Raw genomic sequence first — 14,798 nt, forward strand, 5'->3', positions numbered from 1 at the left:
TGTCCGTATGAAAGATCTTTCAGAAGAGTCGTTCTTAAATTTCATTTAAGATTTGAAAATTATTAAAAGTACATTTTCTCTTTAACCTAGGGTCTAACCAAAACAACCTTACTATCATCTCAAGGTAGGGGTAAGGTCTCCATGCACATTATCCTTCCCAAACCTCACATGCAAAAATTCAGTGGATCTTCATTGTTGTATATGAAAATTGTTAAAAGTAGAAGATACTAAAATATTATTTATGTCAACATCTTTAAATTTAATGTTTAGAGTTGATATTTGTTAGCTTTTGTCTAAAAACTAGGGGTGTTTGTCGGTCGTTACGATACGATATTTAGATATTTTAGTTTGGTATTTTCGGTATTCGATTTCTTAAAATGCTATACCAATATCATACCTAATTAAATTCGATATGATTCAGCTTTTCTCCTTTCGGTTTCAGTTATTCGGGCTGGTAATTTCAGTTTGTTCAGCTCGAATATTAACTAGTGTATAAAGTTATAGACTATAATATTCTTAACTAAGGTACTCACAAATACAAAAATAAAAATATCATAATATAGTGAAAAAATAATGAAAACCAAAAATGCTAAACCTATTCCGGAGAAAGGTTGAAACAGAAGTATGCAACCAAATATAAGAGGGAAAGGCAAGTATAGTGGGGGAAAATGGGTGGTAAAGGTTCAAAAAAATATAAAAACAACAGAAAGTAAAATTTAGAATTTTAATATTTATGTTATAATCAATAATATGTGTATTGTGTAACTTAGTATATATTTTGGTACGGTATCGATATTTCAGTATTTTATGTTTTAATACCGAATACCATACTTAATATCAATTTTTTAAATCAAATACCAAATACCAAATTTTTTTATTTTCGTACGGTAATTCAATAATTACCAAATTATGCATTTGCCCTACTAGAATCAATCAAGTCCACCTCATCCTCTTTCTCCCCCTAAATAAAGTAGGAGTTTATACATATTTAAAGTGGGCAGAATACCTAAAAATACCCTTAAACTTGGCACAGATTATTAATTATAACCCTAAACTATTCATGGTCTTAATTACCCCCTCAATTTGGCCTTTTGAAAGCCATTATCCCCTGGATGCTGACGTGACAAAGAGTGTGGGTGCACTCTCTTTAGTGTGGGTACAACCCTAAAAGAGAGTGCATCCACACTCTTTGCCACGTCAGCGTCCAGGGGGTAATGACTCTCAAAAGGCCAAGTTGAGGGGGGTAATTAAGACCACGAATAGTTTAGGGATGTAACTAATAATCTGTGCCAAGTTTAGGGGTATTTTTAGGTATTCTGCCCACTTTAAATATGTATAAACTCTTTAATTGTCATATAGAATGATTTATTTGTTACAACTATATACTTCTTCTTACTTCATTTTAACATACAATATTGACTTTATTCTAACTTTTATTATTTTTAATTTTTTCTTGTGAGCACCTAATTTTTGACCGTACTTGAATTTTTTCCCACTCATCTCATCAATGTCTCACTACCCACGTTCTCCACTCATCTCCCTAATACCTAACTTCCCACTTCCCCCACTCACACTCCCACTTTCACCACGCACGTCCCCACTCACATTTTCTTCCCCTCCAAGCACTCACTTACATACAAATTGCACTATATATGTTCATATACTATACAACAATAGAAGTGGGTGGGGGATATAGGAAGAGAGGAACAGATCTAAAAGAAACAAAAACAAAGAGAGGATAGAGAGAAGAAAGGAGCAGCCATAGCTTCCCAAAAATAGAGTTTGTGATCTCTTTTTCTTCCTCCATTAACGTAGCTTCACAGGAGTACATAAAGCATCCCTCAAACACTCTTCTTCCTCCAAAAGGCTCCATTAAACCATAAAAAACGAGCTCAAAACAGCCACTATTCCACCAGCCTCAAAACACATTCTTCCTTCTCCAAAATACCATTGTTTTAGCCCCAAAAACACAGCCAAACCCAACTGCAAAACTGCTGAACAAACCAGACCAAAATCCCAGCCAAACACCTCATTTTCAACTCCAAAAAATCTTAAAAACACAGCTAAAAACCAGCCCCAAAATCCAGCTGAAAGCAGTCCCAAAATACCAACCAAAAGCACCACGAAACATCCCCTCAAACCCAGCAAAATCAGTCACGAAAAGTGGAGTGCGAGGTTGCCGTTGAGGTCGCAATCGAGTTCCAGTCAAGGCGCTTGTCCGCTGGTCTTGTGCGTTTTCACTTGATGATTTTGAAACCTTGGCTTCACTGTATGCTCATCACTAATAAAGGTCCATTTCTTTGCTTACATTTTTGGTGTGGCTTTTAATTATTTATTATGCTCGTGAATGAGTTATTAAGCATCATGTTTGATTTGAGAGATGGAATAGATTTCTTAGGCTTTTTGTTGGGTTTCATTTGGTTGTTAAGCTTTCCTGCTGATTAGTTACTTGCTTAGGAAAGTAATAAAATGAGTTTTGTAGCATATCATCTCGGTTATGTTTATTTGTTAAGATTTGTAATTGAAGACTAAGTGTGCCATTTGATTTAACTGAATGCAAAGAGACATGACCATTAGCTAAATATTTGACAATTGATGGGATGTGGGTTTGGGTTTGATTTTACGAGATTCATATTTTTTTAAATGGGCCATCAACCCCATAGCAATATACTCATGGGCTAATTCATGTCTATCCCATGAGGAATAATTGCACATACTTTCCATAATTTAGAGGTGTAACCAATCGCCTAAATAATCCGTAGGTGATGAATATTTCCACAATCACTTCTCATAATTTTGGCCTTACAACAAATCTCAAAGTAGGAAAAATAATTCAAAGAACATTACAGCTTGCTTTAGGCGCGATTAATAATAAATTTATCGTGATTGTGGGTACGATTTTCGCGACATGGTCACGATACGTAAATTTCAACTCAAGTGCGCGTTTCACGCGACTTGACCATAACTTCAAATAATAATTATAAACATATTGTAAATCGCGGGTGCGTTTCACGTGGCACGATTTGCAATATGTACAAAAATAACGAATGCGCGATATCGCGACTTGTTCAAATATATTTCATAAATACTAAAAGCGATTAAATAATTAATTAAAAGCGGTAATGCATAAAAAGATTTTAAATATGTAATCAATCAGATAATTAGGCCAATTATCAATAGTTGAGCGACCGTGCTAAAACCACGAAACTCAGGAGTGCCTCACATCTTCTCCCGGATTAACAAAATTTCTTACCCGGTCTTCTGTATTCGCGGACCATAAATAGAGTCAATTTTCTCGATTTGGAATTTTAAAACAAACCGATGACTTGGGACACCATAACAATTTTTTCAAGTGGCGACTATAATTAAATAAATAATCTCATTTCGAATAATGTTACTTTAATTAAAAAAACTCCCCTATCCTTCGGAAAAAAGAGATGTGACAGCTCTGGCGACTCTGCTGGGGACCGAACTCAGAATCTCTGGTTCAGGGTTCAGAATTTGAGCTTAGATGACTGCTATACTTAGCTACTTGTGATTGTCTGATATTACTTGTTTGAGCCTAATGTGCTAAATACCACTCTTTACCGCTTTGATATTGTTTGAACTGTATATAAAACTGTTACGACACCCTTTTTCTCTCTAAGTCTTCTAAATCTTCTAGGAAGCGCACGCTGGCGTGACTTCTTTTATGTTAGAGTGTCATATCCTTAATTTTAGAACGAGAATCAGATTAGTTACAAAGCCGGATGGCCTTTTGGTTCCCGGTACATTGCCCCCCTCCCCCCTCTCCGGCTCGAGTTGTCAGCTTGGGTAAGCCAGGTCTAGAACTCCACACCTTTAAGGTTTAAACTTAGAAGAACATAGCCTCATGCCGGATCCCTATAGGAACGTTTATTTGCATCACGTATATTTGACTTTGGGGACTCAACATAGGGGTTGGATCCGTCTAGGACAAGTGTACCCAATTTAAAAAATCATCTTGATGCATTTTATGTGCTACTTGTGCATTTAGTTATTTCAGTTTGCATGTTGATTGGCTTCTAAAATAGGAAAAAAAAATCAAGAAAAATCAAAAGTGAAGTAGGAGAGAGAAAATTTACCTGGTTCTGAAAAATTCAGGTATTTGAAAAATCCTGAAACTCTGCCAAAATTTTGAAAAACAAAAAGAGAGAAAAAGAAAACTCATTTCAAAATTAGCCAATATTTTCAAAAGTCATATTTTCCTGTTGTGTCAAAACTTACCGAACTACGCAGGTCTGATTCTCACCGGATATGAGATACGTAGGCAAAACTCATCGGTTCCAGCCCCAATTCTCAAAAACTCCAAAAATATTTTCCCTTTCCTTAATTTACTGTTTAGAATTTTTTCCTTAGAAAATCCAAAAAAAAAAACTAAATCCAAAAATATTTTTCTTCTTTAGAAGAATTTCTTTCGAAAATTCCAAAAAAAAAATGAAATTTAAAAAAATTATTTTCCTTGTTAGGAGCTTTTATGGTGTGAATTGTATAAGAATAAGAGTTAGTTTATTTACTTTATTCCTGATCTTCCTGAACTACGTAATGATCTGATTCATGCGACGTCATGATACGTAGGCAATCCCCATCGGATTCTATCATAGCCATTAAATAAACTGAGTGAAGAAAGAAAGAAGTGACAAAAATAACAAAGAAAAATAAAGAGCGAAAAACAACCAAAGAAAGAAAGAAAGAAAGCAAGAGTAGAAAAATCCAAAAAAGAGAACTCTTTGTCCAATTTGAAAAAGAAAACCGCGGATAGTTTCAATGAATATGCTATCAAATGGCGTGTGCAAGCCGCCAAGATAAAGCCTCCAATGGATGAAACAGAAATGGTTACGGTCTTCCTACAGGCCCAAGAGGCGGACTACTTCCAGAACATGATATCCATTATGGGTAATCAGTTCGCTGAATCTATCAAAATTGGGGAAATGGTCGAAAATAGTTTAAAAACGGTCCAAATCTTGAGACATATTGCCTTTAAGGCTGTTGATACCCAATTTTTACCTCATATTTTCTAAAAATGCATATATACTTTCAAAATGGCATATTTGCATCATCATTTAGTTTACAAACCTATACAAGCATTTTTCTATAATTTTTCATAATTTTTAAAGCTCTAAATCAATTTCTTTCTATATTTTTATTATATAAATATCTAATAATTATCCTTTAAATTATTTTATGATGACTTAATCATCCAAACTTATTATTTACACCAACATGTATGTTTTATAATATTTTACTTCATTTTTTCTATAATTGCATTTGCATTTTTAGGCTAATTGTATATTTTTGTAATAATAGCCTATATTCATGTATAATTATATTATTTATGCCAAAATAGCTTTTTATATTTTTATAATTTTATGTTATTATTCTCAATCATTTTAATGCAAAAATAATATTTTTTGTTATTTATTAATTACTTTTGTAAATTATTTTTGATAAATTTTAGGTATTTAAACAACAACCCGATTTTTAAACCAATTTCGGACAAAATGAATGCCCAAAGACTCAAATACCTAGCACAATTACCCCAGCCCAGAGCCAAACGACCCATGTCTAATACCCGATCGCGACCCGCTTCTAAACGACCCGCCCATCCATTTTTTTTATCTCAGCTGTTGATCTCTCAAGATCAACGGCCATCGTCCACTCCCCCTTTTAAATTAACCTAACCCAGAACCCTACCCATTTTCCCTTAATCCGCGGCCCCTAAACACTCAACTCTCTTATTCTCTCTTCTGGAGAACCCTAGCCGCCCCCTTAATCCCCTCTCCTAATCCCACTGATAGTGGGATTCGACTACCATTCTCTTGCCATATTCGAATCCTTTTGGTACTGGTTGTCTGTTTGTGGTGTTACCTAGGTGCTTGCCTAAATATGGCAAGCAATATCTTCCGAAATCAAACCAAAGTGGTTCAAATCTTTGATTTTGAGCACTATTTCGTCTACATTCGTTCAATACTATACTGTGTCAGTTCGATTTTGTTTGGATTCTGCTGATTTACACTTTCCCTAAAAAAACTAGGGTTTACATATTTTCTCTCTTAAATTGATTTCTAATCGATTTGCATGTTTCTTTTCCTTGTTTGTTGCTTAAATTATTCTGTTTCCTTATATGTTTGCTCGATTTTGACTACTATATAAACCCCTCCCCCATTCCCTTTTGGACAGACATTTAATCACAAAATTTCCACTAAAAATCTAAAGATCTTCACTATGTTGTTCGCTTATTCTCTTGTTCTACTTTGGCTCTTGGTCGGCTGAAAGCCAAGGCCACCGGAATTCCTATTTCTCTCGACCTTCCTTGGGTGTGAGTATTGCCCTGGGTTCCTTGAAGCCCTTGGGAACTTGACGCATCTAAGGTCCTGGGTTATACTGCTTTGTTGATGTTCAAAATGATTCTGTTCTTTTCTTGTTTATCTACTTGTCAATCAGTAACTGGTGAGTTCTTTAGCCTTTGCAATGTTCATTCTCTTATATGCCTAATTAGTATATTCATGCCTATGAAATTGCATAACCTAATGTGTTTTTAGACTATCTCTATGTGTAACTATGCTTATGATATGAACCTCTCTAGCATTTGCTCATGCCTAAATAGTCAGTTCTAAAATGTATTTGTGTTTAACTTGAGCAATTTAGACTGTTTGAAGTTCGTTTAGCTTAATGTATTGGTACTTTGAGTGTTTACATTGGTTATATGACATCAGTTTGTTTCCTGCCTTGTCCGGGATTTCTATCGTGATTAATTTGTATCTGTGATATGCCCCAATCCATGCTAACACCCTCATTCTAGATATGATTTGCTCCTATGATCATTTTATTCATTTAGTATGTTCTTACCCTGCCTAACTCTGTACTCCCTAGCAACTAGTTGGAACCTTTTAGAATAGCTTCTTAACTTATATTCCCTATAACATTTGATTATGTTCGCCTTATTGGTGTGAGTTGTATTGTTCAACCCCTGGTGCTTAGCATAATCTGACCCTTAGGCTTGAACTTGTTAAGTTAATGTTCTATTGCTTGTCCTATTTGGCATAATGCCCGGCTTATTAATTTCGTAATCCCGGAAGCCATAATCCCCTTGCTTTCTTACAAATGTTCCTTGCCTCATTGTTCTAAGTGTGGACTTATGATATTAACCTATCTGTTGAGTTTGCTTACGCTCTGTGTTGATATGTTTATTGTATGATCACCTTTACAATGCATGTTTCTAAAAATCCAAACGCACTTCTTCAAACTCTGCCATTTGACTACTATTTTCACTCTCATTGGTTACTTACCCTATTCTGAACCTATAATTCTTGGCCGGCTGAAAGCCAAGGCCACTAAAGCTTTCTCTATTAACCTCCCTAGTGTGAGCACTGCTCGAGGTCCATTTTGAGACCCTTGTGAACTCTGACACACTAGGGCCTGAGGTTCTTTGGCCATTTTCCTTACTACTTAGTTATGTCCTTCTTTCTGCCTGTTGAATGTGCAAATTGACTTGTGTAAGTGATTGTTTCCTGGTTCCTATGATCAAACCATGGCTGTTGGGTTTGGTTCGAGTTCTCCTATGGTTTTTGGGCTATGTTGAGATCTATGTAGAGAAAGAGCTTAGTTGAAGGCTTATCAGTGCTGAGTATCTTTTGGGCTTGTCTTGGGCCTATTGTTATTGCTTGTACTACTTTATAATTTATTCATTATTGGGCCTGTAACAATTCTGTAATAACCATTGGGTGATAGTGAAATTGAAAAATGGGTATCTCTTAATATTTGCATGAAAAAGGGTAGAAAGCATGTTTATAGGATTTGTGTGATCTATTTGCTATCCGACTTGTTATGTGTGAATCTCTTTGTGCACTATTAGAAATCATGTCATTAGGGGATCACACACTCACATAATTAGTATGTTGTCGATGCATGAGTATTCTATCTATTCTTGTGTCTACTGCTATGTGTTGCTAGACAACATGCCTATAGGAATTAATTGCTAATGATTGCTCCTTAATCTGCTAAGTAGATATGCCCATAGGATTTTAACTAATTAATTCGCTATTGCAATCTCATCGTCCATCTAGAAAGCATGCCTATAGGAGATAATTGTATGGGGATAAGTTCCAATCGCCAAGCTTTATAAATCATGCCTATAGGACATCAGTACTCACTTTTCAAACGCTGTTTTATTGTTTATCCACGCGATTATTAGGAAGCGTAATAATTTTGAGCATTTCCAATAAGTTCCGTTGTTCCTTATTGTATAAATCACTTAGAAATCATGCCTATAGATGTGTCTATTGATAATCTGTAATAAGCCACTTAACAGCATCTAGCATTTACCAATTGGTAATTTGGAAATCATTAGGTCTAAAAATGGCTTGCGCATCTGAATCAGATAATCTAGAAACCATGCTTATAGAGTTTAACAACTACAATCCTTTCAATTCTGAAAACTACCTAATATTTATAATCTGTTTGCGTGCATTTGTTTGCCTAATTGCGGAGGTTAATGTGAGCCTTTAATTGGATCTAATTGCAGTCCTATTTCTTTTGAATTGTCGCCTAGTTTTAAAATTTTTGATCAGCCTAAGTCAAGGCTAGAACCACCCAAAAATAGAGGTCCAAATGCATCCTGGACCATAGGCATGAGACGGGTAGTGCACACATAAGGCACGATTTAGAATCAACTAGTGCGCTTTAGGTAATTACTTAAAGATAGTAATCGTATAGGAGGAGATGATAGTCTGTGCCTGCTGAATAATACGAGTAACACCCCATCTTGAAGGAGTTACAAAGTATTATTTATGTTGCACGGGGTGATCCTTTATGCTAAAAAACTTAGGACCCCCATCTTATCTTTTAATTAAGTGTTTGTATTTATTCAAAGTCTTTGATAATCAAACTTCCCAAACTTCTTGTTTTCTCTGTCTTTGTTTATCTGACTAATTTATATAATTCAAGTTCGGCCGGGACCCACAGTTGTGGACCTCGAAGATTGCCTAACACCTTCTTTTCGAGGTAATTTCGAGCCCTTACCTGATCTTTGGTGATGCAAACTAGTCAAACAGAGTTATCTTCATAATAGGTGCCCTAACGCACCTTAAAAATCGTTAGGTGGTGACTCTTCTTCTTTTAACACTCTATCTCCCATCCAAAGGAGTTGTCTCACGTCAAAGCCCGCTTTCGCGAGAAAAAGTGGCATGACAGCATGGTGTCTCTACTGGAGATTTACACTTAGGCTCTTACCATAATGAACTTGGCTTGTGTGGATTAGTTTTCTTTGTTATAAAACTCACATTCCTTTTCCATCTTTATTTGTTAGATTTGCTATTACATGCACATCCTTTTTTTCGTTCACCTTTACTTGTTTAAAACCCTTATAACATGCACATCCCTTTTCCTATTCGCCCTTAGTTGCTCTAACTGCTATTTACTAGCTATATGATGTCTCTCCCACCCCTACTTCCTTGCTTACTTTATTATATTCCCTATATTCCCCGAACTAACTTCTTCTTTTGTCTTTCTTTTTACGTCCTTTATGTTTTATCTTAATACTGCGTTTATTGCTTTCACATATTTATCATGCAAATACTTGGCAATATATTATTATCTTTGCATAAAGCATGCTCCATATCATATTCCACTCGTGCCCAACTAATACCATAGCGGCACTTGATGAGTGTCTGCGCTCTTCCAAAATTACCCTTCAAATTGGAAAGGCTTATTTGCCGTAAACTAGTTGATCACCGGTGCAGTCGACGGTCCCGTGCCTTTTTCTCTCAAGTTGTCCACTTGAGAGTACCAGTTTAGACCCTTCTAGAAACCTTGCTCCAATATCAACTGTGCATACATAATGTCAAATCTAGTATGGGTTAGAACGTTGTCCGCATGATAATCCACTAAGATAAGCCTTATCCAAAGCCCGACGGGATTTCCATAATCCTAATGGACACTATCATATTATGTGCATTACTTGAAGAAAATATACCAACGTGTTGATCATTGTTGCGTAAGTAGTCAAATCTGGAGGGGGTAAGGGCTAACCTTTGTTTATTTGTAGAAAATGAAGCACGAAGTCCCCAGGTTCGGTATAGTCCAAAACATCCCACCTTTGCTACTTGACTGGTTGAAAGATCTTTACAGCTTTGTAGCTTAGCTTTAGATTTCGATTGCAATAAGGCTAAATACCATTAGTAATTTTTAGTATTGTCGATTTAGTAAAAAGGTTTGACTCATTTTTTTGCATTAATAAAATGACGCAAATATTGGCATCAATTTTCTCCAAGTCTATGTGTTGCTTAGGCCTACCTCGGGCACAATGAGGTCCCCAATTTAGGACGCGAATTATTGCATGACTTTGTGAAACATGTTTTAATATCGCAAACACGTTTTTAATATTCCTTACTAACTTGGTTACCTTTTGCTTTTTCTTTCTTTTGATTATTCCCATTCCCAAAAGTTGGTTCGTGCATACTGGAATCTTCTCAAGAACTGGACTGCTGCACCATCCCGGGCCCGTCGAGTTCCTAGGTAGCCTGACAAATTAGCATGAATTACATTTAAAAAATAGTTTTGAGCATTTGAGACATTTTTCACTATTTTGTTTTGAAATAATTGCTCGAGCCATCAAGACGCACTTGTTGACGTTTTAAAGATTTTTTAATGCATTACTGCTTTTCATATTTATTATTATTTTTACATTTTTCTTTTCAGCATTATTATTACCTATCCCGATGAACCTATGACGGTGACATGTAATAAGACAACACAACATGAGGATAGTGATTCAGTCAATCATTACTAACAACGTCGCCAATTTAAACAACGATTTGATGAAAGCCATGTGTGAAACGTTCAAGATCAAGCATATAAACTCCACGGCATACAAACCGCAAATAAATGGAGCTGTAGAAGCTGCCAACAAGAACATCAAGGAGATATTGAGGAAAATGGTAGATAATTACAAATAATGGCACGAAAAGCTGCCATTTGTTTTACTTGGATATCGTACTACGGTTCGCACATCAACTGGGGCAACTCCTTATTTTCTAGTCTAAGACACTGAAGCCGTCATTCCCGCCGAAGTAAAAATTCCTTCTTTGAGAATCATACAAGAGGCTGAACTCAGTGATGCAGAATGGATACGAAGTCGTTATGAGCAACTGTCTCTTATTGACGGAAAAAAAATGAACGCAGTATGTCACGGTCAATTTTACCAGAACAGAATGTCTAGAGCTTTCAACAAAAGGGTCAGGCTTAGACAATTCACACCGGGGCAGCTGGTGCTGAAGCGGATCTTCCCGCATCAAGATGAAGCCAAAGGGAATTTTTTCACCCAATTGGCTAGGAACCTACATAGTTCACAGAGTACTAACAGGAGGAGCGCTCATACTCGCAGAGATGGACAGAAAATTTTGGCCAAAACCTATTAACTCAGACGCAGTCAAGAGATACTATGTTTAGGTTGTTTACATTTCTTCATTTGATATAACTGAACTACGCTTGTCCTGATTCCCGTTTAAGAGGGGTATGTAGGCAGCCCTGTGGGTTCGGTCACAACTCAATAAAATCTTCATTTTTACCATGGTTAGAAACTGGGGCAGAGCCAGTCCAGCCAACTTCGTCATGTGCAGAATGGTCAAAGAATCGCTTATTGAACCGGGGTAGAATTTTGAGGAGGACCCTCAAAATTCTAATGCAAAGAAGTCGCAATCTCTCTAAAAGTGTCACAGTCATTGGTTCATCTAACTTACTTGATATTGCATACTACTATGTTTTTGATTAGCTACATTCATCAAATGCATGCATATTTTCTCAAAAACTTTATTTTATAAAAAACTAGATGCTACCCAGGACAACTCGAACAGGATCTCGAAACAAGAGCAAAAGCAAAGCAAGAAGGTGAAAGCACGGACCAACCTTCCCCGCAAAGCTCACGGTTTTTCTTTGGATGCAGGCACAATGAACATAATAGGAATATTCATAAAAATCACTATTTTCATAATGACAAAGTTGCCAAACGCAAACATATCTCTAGCTAAGAAATACTCTACTATCACTCATCGCCCTCTTTTTGCATGAGTCTAAGCATTGCCTCCTTAATTGCATTAGTCTAAGCATTGCCTTTCTTTGCATGAGACTAAGCACTGTCTCTTTTTCCTTGCATGAGGCTATGCACTGCCTCCCTAATTGCATAAGGCTAAGCATTTCCTTCCCTTTCATGAGACTAAGCACTGTCTCGTTTTCTTGCATGAGGCTAAGCATTGCCTCCCTAATTGCATGAGGCTAAGCTCTGACTTTCCTTGCATGAGACTAAGCACTGTCTCCTTTTCCTTGCATGAGGCTAAGCACTGCCTCCCTAATTGCATAAGGCTAAGCATTGCCTTTCTTTGCATGAGACTAAGCACCGTCTCCTTTTCCTTGCATGAGGCTAAGCACTGACTTCCTAATTGCATAAGGCTAAGCATTGCCTTTCTTTGCATGAGACTAAGCACTATCTCATTTCCTTGCATGAGACTAAGAACTGTCTCCTATTGCATGAGACTAAGCACTGTCTCCTTTTCCTTGCATGAGGCTAAGCACTGCCTCTCTAATTGTATAAGGCTAAGCATTGCCTTCCCTTGCATGAGACTAAGCACGGTCTCCTTTTCTTGCATGAGGCTAAGCACTGCCTCCCTAATTGCATAAGGTTAAGCTCTGCCTTTTCTTGCATGAGACTAAGCACTATCTCCTAATTGTATTAGACTAAGCAGTATCTCCTTTTCCTTGCATGAGTCTAAGCACTGCCTCCCTAATTGCATAAGGCTAAGCATCGCCTTATCCTTGCATAATACCAAATGCTACCTCCGTTATGCTACTTAAAATCTAGCATTATTTTCTACTTTCCCTGGGCTAAGCTCTGCCCCAATCTTACACAAGACTAAGCTCTGTCTTGTTTCGCTTCGCATATGACCAAGCATCATGTCCTTGCATCTCATGGGCTGAAACATCACCATTTTATCCAAAGGCATCATAGTCTGAAGGCATCATCCGCATAGCTGGAAGACACCATGCCATGGCCTAAGGACCTCTCAATATTGCACATCATTATTCAAAGGCGTCATGGTTCAGAGGCACCATTCTCATGGCCCGAGAACATCATTTCATGGCATGCGAATCCTTTATCACGCGATTCATGGCCCAGGACATCATGGTCTAAGGACATCATCCTCATCATCTAAAGACAACTTTCATGGTCCAAAGGAAATTTGCATCATATTTAAATTATCACAATAATCCCATATATACTTGCATGCATTGTGTTTAAGTTTTGTAGGTAATCCAGGAGGTACCCGTTCTCTTAACGAGAGCAATCTTCGCTCCGGTTTCTGTTCAATGCTCACATCCTACAATTATTTCAAACACAGTCAACCACCATCAGTTATCCACTTTTACTTGATAATTGTTCAGATACCCGTTCTAAGATACATCCGTTCACAATTTCGTATAAACTCATTTGATATTGTCCTATCTAAAAGAACCTTTCTGAAGCATACGACTATTCCTATAACAACTCCATCGGTTTAGTTCACCATTGGATCCAGAACTACACACGACCTGATTCCCGTAACACCAGGGATATGTAGGCAACTCAGAAACCAGAGTACGGCCTCCATTTTTCAAATCATCCCATTCGGTCAAAATCGGTTTTTACCCGACAATTCTTTCATCATTCCTGGGTAAAGAGGGGCAGTTGTTGATACCCAATTTTCCCTCATATTTTCTAAAAATGCATATATACTTTCAAAATGGAATATTTGCATCATCATTTAGTTTACAAACCTATACAAGCATTTTTTTTTATAATATTTCATAATATTTAAAGCTCTAAATCAATTTCTTTCTACATTTGTTTTATATAAATATCTAATAATTATTCTTTAAATTATTTTGTGATGACTTAATCATCCAAACTTATTATTTACACCAACATGTATGTTTTATAATATTTTACTTCATTTTTTCTATAATTGCATTTGCATTTTTAGGCTAGTTGCATATTTTTGCAATAATAGCCTATATTCATGTATAATAACATTATTTGTGCCAAAATAGCTTTTTATATTTTTATAATGTTAAGTTATTATACTCAATCATTTTAGTGTACAAATAATATTTTTTGTTATTTATTATATACTTTTATAAATTAATTTTGATACTTTTTGTGTATTTAAACAACAACCCAATTTTTAAACCAATTTCGGACCAAATGAATGGCCCAAACACTCAAATACCTAGCCCAATTATCCCAGCCCAAAGCCAAACGACCCATGTCTAATACCCTATCACGACCCGCTTCTAAACGACCCGCCGGTCCAATGTTTTTTATCTCAGCCGTTGATCACTCAAGATCAACAGCCATCGTCCACTCCCCCCTCTTAAATTAACCTAACCCAGAACCCTACCCATTTCCCCTTAATCCGCCGCCCCTAAACGCTCAACTCTCTTATTCTCTCTTATGGAGAACCCTAGCCCTTTCCCCCTTAATCCCCTCTCCTAATCCCACTGATAATGGGATTCGACTACCATTCTCTTGCCATATTCGAATTCTTTTGGTACTGGTTGTCCGTTTGTGTTGTTACCTAGGTGCTTGCCTAAACATAGCAAGCAATATCTTCCGAAATTGAACCAAAATGGTTCAAAGCTTTGATTTTGAGCACTATTTCGTCTACATACGTTCGATATTATACTACGTGAGTTCGATTTTGTTTGGATTCTGCTGATTTACACTTTCCCTTAAAAAATTATGGTTTACA

At 36.6% G+C, this 14,798-nt stretch overlaps 1 long non-coding RNA gene across 1 annotated transcript; it reads left to right on the forward strand.

The window, feature by feature from the left end:
* Positions 1–1,700: 1,700 nt before the first annotated feature.
* Positions 1,701–10,934, forward strand: LOC142180297 (uncharacterized). Its single transcript, XR_012708673.1, has 3 exons — positions 1,701–2,290; positions 10,463–10,533; positions 10,717–10,934. It is a non-coding gene; the product is annotated as an uncharacterized LOC142180297 (long non-coding RNA).
* The last annotated feature ends 3,864 nt before the right edge of the window (positions 10,935–14,798 follow it).

The sequence above is a fragment of the Nicotiana tabacum genome, chromosome 4, assembly GCF_000715075.1.
Source record: "Nicotiana tabacum cultivar K326 chromosome 4, ASM71507v2, whole genome shotgun sequence".
NCBI classification, from domain to species: domain Eukaryota; kingdom Viridiplantae; phylum Streptophyta; class Magnoliopsida; order Solanales; family Solanaceae; genus Nicotiana; species Nicotiana tabacum.